This window comes from Pongo pygmaeus, chromosome 5 (genome assembly GCF_028885625.2).
Source record: "Pongo pygmaeus isolate AG05252 chromosome 5, NHGRI_mPonPyg2-v2.0_pri, whole genome shotgun sequence".
NCBI classification, from domain to species: Eukaryota; Metazoa; Chordata; class Mammalia; order Primates; family Hominidae; genus Pongo; species Pongo pygmaeus.
Window position 1 is genome coordinate 46026634 of NC_072378.2, and position 8203 is coordinate 46034836.

General features: G+C 47.6%; 1 protein-coding gene across 1 annotated transcript in view; it reads left to right on the forward strand.

Annotated features, from left to right (window-relative positions):
* Nucleotides 1-4041, forward strand: part of RUNX2 (RUNX family transcription factor 2) — a 347192-nt gene extending 343151 nt beyond the window's left edge. The window contains exon 9 of the mRNA XM_063666237.1: nt 211-4041. The gene's annotated coding sequence lies outside the window, so the exon portion shown is untranslated. The remainder of the gene's footprint in view (nt 1-210) is intronic.
* Nucleotides 4042-8203: the final 4162 nt, after the last annotated feature.

Sequence of the window (8203 nt, forward strand, 5' to 3'; positions counted from 1 at the left end):
CAGGCATGGATGTGATTACCGCAGTCGATCAAATTCAGGCATGGATGTGATGGGCTCGGTATTCTGAAAAGTGCTGTCCAAATGTCCTTTTATGGTTATCAAGTTTTGTTACATCCTCTCTCTTGAGTCCTGTATCATTAGGAGGCAACTCTGGTAGAGTGAGAGTCATAGACTCAGGTCTGAGCTGAGCTTTCCCCTTCTTTTCTTCAGGAGGAGAATTGATGGCCCAAAGTGACTGTCCTGCCCTGTGATCTGCCCTTTAGCTGAAGAAACAGCAAAACCGGCATCAACTGCAGCAATGGGGAGCATCAAGTTTTTATTCATTTGTTGATTTGAGCAGTATTTCATTCTGATTTTAACTGACTTCTTTTGCATTAGATTAAAAACAACAACAAAAGACTGAAATCTTTCAAGAACAAAGAGGAACTGGCCTATAAATCCTAAATACAGATGTAGTGATTGAACCCATCTAGGTAGCTTATGAATATAAAACTCACCCAAAGTTTCATCCACACTTAAGAGACAGCCACTGTTAATATTTTGGCAACTACTCTTTGAAGCATTTGTGTCTAAATACAAATACCTGTGTGTGTGCAATTTTACTTAACTGTGATCATAGCAGGCCTGCTGTTCTGTAACCTGTTTTTTTTTTTAATCTTGATAATAGATGATAGAAATCTTTTCATTTAAAAAGCAATGTTATATTTGAAGCAAAATTTGCTTAACCAATTTTTTATTTATGCTTCCGATTTTTCACTATTACATGCATTGCTGTAATGAATCTATCTGAGCATACATGTTTTTACTCTTCTGTATTTATGTTGTGTAAGCAAATTCCTAGAGGTATGATTGCTGGGTCCAAGGGCATACACTCCTAACTTCTTTTTTTAGTGCTGTTATGGCTTCACCAAAGTTCAAAAAGGGGAAGTGAATGAATGGGAGGAGGAACACTGGGGTCTCGGGGTGGCTCCATTTAAAAACTTTGAAAAAGGGAAATAAAAACAAAGCTATCTTCTGAAGATTAAACTTTAAAATCAGCACACAGCAGGCCAGAACAGAGATGTGCAAAACCATGCTGAAGAGATGAATCATGGTCACTCAAGTGGTGCATGAGTCCGGTCAGGAAACAAGCCCTCCTGGTTTTTCACGCTGAGGGGATCTAATTGAGGAATCAGAAACTGGGTGATGGAAGGACTGGAGGAACAGTGGCAGTCAGGTAAGGTTATCCAAAGACTGGCGGCTGCAGGAAAGCACCACCAGCTGTGGGCTGGAGGAGCCAAGGGGGAACGTCTCCTTGGAAACCAGAATCGGTGTGATTCCAAGCCATGGCTGTAGAACTGAGCTGCTTCAGCAGGAAACCAAGAGCAGCACTGCTAGGCCAAAGCCCCTGACACTGCAGCCACTGCCACTGCCACCCTTGGGTGTCAATAGCACTGTCACAACTGCCTGAGACCCCACCAGAGACCAGCAGGGAGGAACTATCCAGGCTTTTGGCAGTGCCTCCTCTTCACAGAACCTCACTGAAAGCCTGTTGGAGGGCGTCTGGGAAATGCAGCGTGTGGAGGCTCACCCTGCTATGCTAGAGCAGAGCAAAGAAGGCTGGGAACGCAGCTGACAGCGAGTAGGCAAATGATCAGCGCAAGTAGTACCATGGGTCAAAGCAGTGGGATAGCTAAAGAGAGCAACTGTCAGTCAGAGGAGGGGCATCGCAGCCATGGAGGCACTGAAGATGGGGCACCACAGAGTGACATGGGCAGTGCTCATGCCAGCAGAGGTGGGCTTGGCTCTCTGGAGCTAGCCACAGGAAGAACCTGTGGTGACCGCTGCCCCTTGGCTCTCAGTCTATGCCACGAGAACATGCTGTGGGAGACTGGCCTGCAGAAGTGGCTCTGCTGCAGAGCACAGACAGATGGGGTTTCTGAACCTTCTTGGTGGACTGCTAGGCCCTGGGCAAGGGCAGGCTAACCAGTGTGCATTGCCATTCTGGGAGACAGGAAGCCAGCCTGCCCATAAGGCAGATAAGTCTTAGTATTTTTGTGCTGCTATAACAAAATACCTGAGACTGGGCAATTTATAAACGACAGAAATTTATTTCCTCACAGTTCTGGGGGCTGGGAAGATCGAGGAACCTGCACGTTCAGTGTCTGGTAAGGACTTAGTCTCTGCTTCCAAGATGACACCCCTTGTTGCATCCTCACATGGCAGAAGGTGAAAGGGCACAAGGAAAAACATCTTGCCAATTCCCTCTAGCCCTTTATAAGGGCAGAACCCTCATGGCTTAATCACTTCCCAGAAGACCCCACCACTTAATACTATCACATGGAGTCTTAGGTTCCAATATATGGATTTTGGAGACACAGATATTCAAACCATAGCCACATACCTCCCAGGGACTGGCCCTTGGCCATCTTCCTTTACCAAAAGGACATCTGTACAAGTGTTTATTGGGTTCCTATCAGGTCCCGGCCCTGTGCTATGTGCTGTACATATAGGATCTCATTTATTCCTTGCAGTAACCCTGTGTGCAAAGTTAGGAGGTAGGGCCTATCACTCCCATTTCACTGATCAGGAAACTGAGGCAAAGTGACTTGGCCACGGTCACATAGCTGGTACCGAACAGAGACAGGATCTGTTTGTCTCCAGGGCTCTGGCTGTACCACCACCTGGGGCTGCCTCTCCCGTTAGACTTTCTCTTGGTAGTAGGTCAAAGCCCTGGAACTGTTTAGCTGCCTTTGACTAGTGGGTCTCCCATCGGGTGGCGGCGAAGTTGCTCTCTGGAAGCACTAGATCTCTGATAAATGAGAAAATGCCAGGAAACTAGGGCAGAAAGCTGGAAAACAAGGAAACTTACCAATACCCTCATCCCCCATCAGCCACAGAATCAGTATCATGTGGGGAGGGAGAAAGGAGGTGCTGAAGGAGAGGACAAGGTGCAGGAAAGAGGAGGAGAGAAGCCAGTGGGCTGTCCAACTTGATGGCTCAGAAGCACCAATGGCTCCTAGGCCCTTTAAGGTCAATGTTATTAATCACGTTCCATGTACAAGGTGACTTGGCTGTTACTGTATGTTATCACCCTCCTCTCTCGTCCCCTTAGACCATCTGACTTCAACAACCAACTCTGCATGAGAACTAGAAAATGCAAGGATTTCTATAGGTGTCTATGGTGACTGTATTAGTATCCCAAGGTCCAAGGGCATTTGCTACCAAATTATTGCTAAGCCTCCTACAAAGCAAGGTCCCCACTACTCCTTTGCTCAAGCACACTGACTCTAACCTTTGCATTCATGGATGCGGCTGGCAGGATGCCCCGTGGGCTCAAACCATTTCCATAAAGTACATGTGCAAAGCCCCTGCTGAGAGACACCAGGAGCATCTTTCAAGGCTCTCAGCTCCAGCTTCTTCTTTCAAAATGCACAAGGTACTGTTTCTGCTGCCCACGTGGTCACTGGAGGGTGCTAATTCTCCGACCCAGCCATTCCTTCCAGAGCAGGCACTGTATCCTGTCCACCCTGTCCCTATAATGTCCAGCGCCATCTAGGCGTGTAGCTGGTACCCAATACAGCTGGTACCCAATACAGCTGGTACCCAATACAGGGACTGATGGAGGGAGCAGTCCCTGGGCCCACGCTGGCAGTGGTGAGCTCCATCTCTTACTTCCTGAGGGATGCCTGGGCTGTCTGGATGGAGACGAAGACCTGTCCGCTGGCCAGTCTGGCAGTGGCCCGGGAGGGAAGGTCATGATGACCTGTCTCTGCTACAGCTTCCAGGCCTCGCCTTTGCTTGTTTTCTGGGAGACTCGGTGTCTGCCCACAATGGCATGGCTCCTTCGAGCTGCCCAGATTCTTGGCCTGGTGTACGGGCCGCACGGCTTGTTTCCATGGTGAGCATGGCAGGGGTGGCTGGCACCCCCAGGCTGACAAGCATTCCTCCCAGGTCTCCCTGAGCAGAGCTTGTGCCAACCACTCTGTTCCCAAAGGGGGTTTTCTGATGTGGGGGGTGGTCACCTCAAAATTGGCTGTGCTTTGAGCTAGAGTGAACAAATAGAAGACATTTGTATCCATTCCTTTCTCTTACAACCTCATTTGGTCCTAAATGGGTTTGGGATGCCTACAGGAAATATCGCTTTGGGAGGGAGCTTGGACATCATCTGGCCTGACCCCCTTCACCTGGCAAATGGATCTCGGAAGGTCATAAAGGGCAAGCGACTGGCTCAGGGCACAGAACAGATGCAGCACTGAGCTGGGAGGAAACCTCATGCCCCTGAAGCCTGTGTTCTTTCTCCTATAGCATGTCTTGGCTCTCTGGAGTGAGTTTCCCAGTGTTACTTCTACCCTAGGAAGGTGAGGTGTGGCGCATTGGGACTGCCTGGAGCTTTCAGGCCACATGCTCATGCACATGCATGTATGCACAGTGGGAGTGGATACAAAATTTAAAATAAAAAACAATTTTAGTTTGTCTAAACCAAGGGTGGGGGTGAGGGGCGGTCCGCAAACTACGACCAGTGACTTGCTCTTGTACAGCTTGTGAACTGAGAATGACTTTTACTTTATTTTTTTTTTGAGATGGAGTCTCGCTCTGTCGCCCAGGCTGGAGTACAGTGGCGCAATCTTGGCTCACTGCAAGCTCCACCTCCCAGGTTCATGCCATTCTCCTGCCTCAGCCTCCCAAGTAGCTGGGATTACAGGCACCCGCCACCACGCCCAGCTAATTTTTTTTTTTTTTTTTGTATTTTTAGTGGAGACGGGGTTTCACTGTGTTAGCCAGGATGGTCTCGATCTCCTGACATCGTGATCTGCCCGCCTCAGCCTCCCAAAGTGCTGGGATTACAGGCATGAGCCACCGTGCCCAGCCTACATTTTTAAGTCATAGTGAAAAAATAAGATGTAACAGTGACTGTATGTGACCCTCAAAGCTGGAAATACTTAACCATGTGACCCTTTCCAGAAAAAGTTTGCCAATCCCTGACTTGATGACCTGTCTGATCGTTCACCCAGTAATGGTTGGCAGTCTTCCTAGGACATTCAAGACTCCCTCTTTATAGGTAGATCTGGTTGGCTTCATAGGCTCGGACTCTGAAATGCGGAATTGGCAGCTTTCTTCCTTCATCTGTCACATGCCTATGGCTTTTCTAAGTTTCTTGCTGTTGCTGAATTTTTCTCTCCTCAGGATAAATCAAGCAGTGGAATCCTTTGTCAGGTGAATTAGGGGGCCGAGGCTGGTGATGGACATTTACTGCTGGTACCCACGGTAGGGCAGGGAGGCAGGGAGACTGCTGCCTGAGGTGTCCTGCAAATAAATGACTCGGCTGGGGCTAACCAGAGTTGGAGGCTGAGAACAGACAGCTGCCAAGAGTGTGACAAGGAAAATGTCTTTCCCATCAAAGAAAAACATAAAGATGCTTGCAATCTGAGTATTTCTGTTTCCTCCCCTCCACGACAGGCTTCTCAACTAGTTCCTGTCTAGCCAGGCTGCTCATTTCTTTATAGTCACTGAACCAGAATAACCACAAATCAAGCCGGAAGCACATGATAACCCGCTGAACTCCGCACAGCCCTGACTGGGCTTCTCTGAGTGAACAAACGCTGCCCTGGTCTCTGCAGCTGTGAAATATTCAGTGAGCATTCAGCTGCGGGTTAGTTACTTCCACAGTCAGAGAAGGAAAGAGGAAAATAAGAGTGACAGATGCACAGAACCATGGACATTCGAGACTGTCATAGCTGTTCACAGTTGTTAAAGATTTACAGGCAAGCCGTTTGGAGTTTAAATGTGAGATGACACCAGAGGCGTCTAATGTACAGTGGAGCTTTAAGCATGATATGGGGGCAGAAAATGGTCTGGGAACCCCCTTCTCTGAGATCTTAGAAGTTCTGTTCTATTGACTCCAGGCAGGGCTGCAGCCACGGTGCACTTCATGGACTCATAAATATAACATTATTGGACAAAAAAACCCCAATCCTTCCCTGACTGATTAGGCCCAGATTGGTCAGCCCATAAATCAATGCTGAATAAGAACTATAAAGTTGTGAATCAATGTGTCCCAGATCTCCAAACTGGAATGAAAAAGCAGGAATAAAATAGCTGGAGCTCTTCCAAGATCCTTCTTTTCATCCCCCTCCTCCCACTGCCCCATATGCTAGTATGCTAATTTTAAAAGGCTTCTCTTTTCCGCTCCTTGGCCTGGCTGTGGACAGCATTTCAGGGCAGGAAATTCGGTCTAGAAGTCTGGCTGAGGAAGCAAGAGGCTGTTCTGCTGCATTTCAGTTCCGGACTGATCTGTAGCTCTGTCATGTATCCTTGGTCATGTATTCTTGGCCAGGGTCTCCACCTGTGGCCGAGAAGCCACGGCATTTGTTGTCTGTGTCACAGACACAGGAAGGGAACAAGAGTGGTCAGGTCATATGTGTCCATGAATGGTTTTTTAGGTCCAATTGGTTTAAGGGCTCTGAGTCCCTGCATTGAAATACTAAATATAATAATGGATTCTCACCTGTAATCCCAGCACTTTGGGAGGCCAAGGCGGGTGGATCACGAGGTCAGGAGTTCAAGACCAGCCTGGTCAAGATGGTGAAACCCCATCTCTACTAAAAATACAAAAATTAGCCTGGCGTGGTGGCAGACACCTGTAATCCCAGCTACTTGGGAGGTTGAAGCAGGAGAATTGCTTGAACCCAGGCGGCAGAGGTTTCAGTGAGCCGAGATCATGCCACTGCACTCCAGTCTGGGCGATAGAGTGAGACTTCATCTCAAAAAAAAAAGGATTCTTCTCTTAGAACTGCACATCAGGTTCAGAAATGCCACCTGGTCATCCCTGTTGGACGTGGTTACCCTCTTTGGATCTGGGAGCTAAGGTATCTGCTGTGAATGTTGTCCACATGTACTTGGAGGGCATTCCCTGTCCTTATTCCTCTGGAGTTCCAAAGCAAAGTTTGTTTTCTGAATCCCCCTTCGCTACCACTCTTCTCTCCAAAACACACCTTCAGGGTACTTTTTCCCCTCCTTTTGACAGCTCATTTCAGGGACACACTGTGTGCATGTACCTGCCCCTCATAAGGGCTCGTTGTTAGGGGCCTGCTCTCCTGGGCTGGGAGCTCTCACTATTTCTCGGTCACCCTGACGCTGAGCTTGCCTGCTATCTTCTCCCCTTTGGGGAGGACACACACATGGCCCCACACAAATATTCTGTGCTGGCGGCCTCCTGGTTTTCCCCAAACACAGACTACAAAGACTGGAAGGAACCGCAGGCTCAGCCAGTTCCACCTGCTCATTTGGGGAAACTGAGGGGTGCCAACTTACCTAAGGAAGAACTCACACATCTTTCCACCCATTTCACTTTATCCTGGTATAAACCTGAGCTGACTGAATTCTTGTTCTTTCCCCCTGTACAGAAATAAAGTCCCATTTAGGTTTTCCCAAAGCACTGTCTCTGTACAGTTGGCTGTTTCCTGTGGACATTTTCATTTTCTCCTGTATTTTTCTCTGTCTTTGATGTGACTTACAAGACCATGAACACACAAGCACAGGACCCTACAGGAAAAGCTCTCTCTTTCAGTGTGTGCCTCCAGGAGGAATGAGACTACCGGCAGTGATGTTTGACTAATGAGCGCCATTGTGGTGCTTTACCACTAGCGGTCACAGAAACCTTGCAGGATGTGTCTAGGGAAGTGGATTTTGTAGGGTTGGCTAAATTTGTACCACCCACCACACAATAGCAGCACTGTACAGAAAAGGTGGCTTTGAAACAGGTTCAGTTTTGTATTACTGTGAGGCACAAAATCAGGTGAAGGGCCATTTCTATAGCTTAAGAATTTATATTTTTCCCCTTAGACCTGAAACTTTATTCATCCTGTGTCTTCTACCTTTAAAAAATTGAGACATTATTTCTCTCCATTTTCTGGGAAGACAGTCCACTCTCAAAATTAGCTGTAAGAAATAATGTGATCATCAACAAAGTAAAAAGGTAACCCTCAGAATGAGAGCAGATATGTATAAATCATGCATATAAGGGATTAATATCCAGCATATATAAAGAACTAAAATTCAAAAACAAAGAGCCTAATTTAAAAATGGGCATTTCTGGGCCAGGTGTGGTGGCTCACACCTGTAATCCCAGCACTTTGGGAGGCTGAGGTGGGTGGATCACGAGGTCAGGAGATTGAGACAATTCTGGCTAACATGGTGAAACACCGTCTCTATTAATTATACA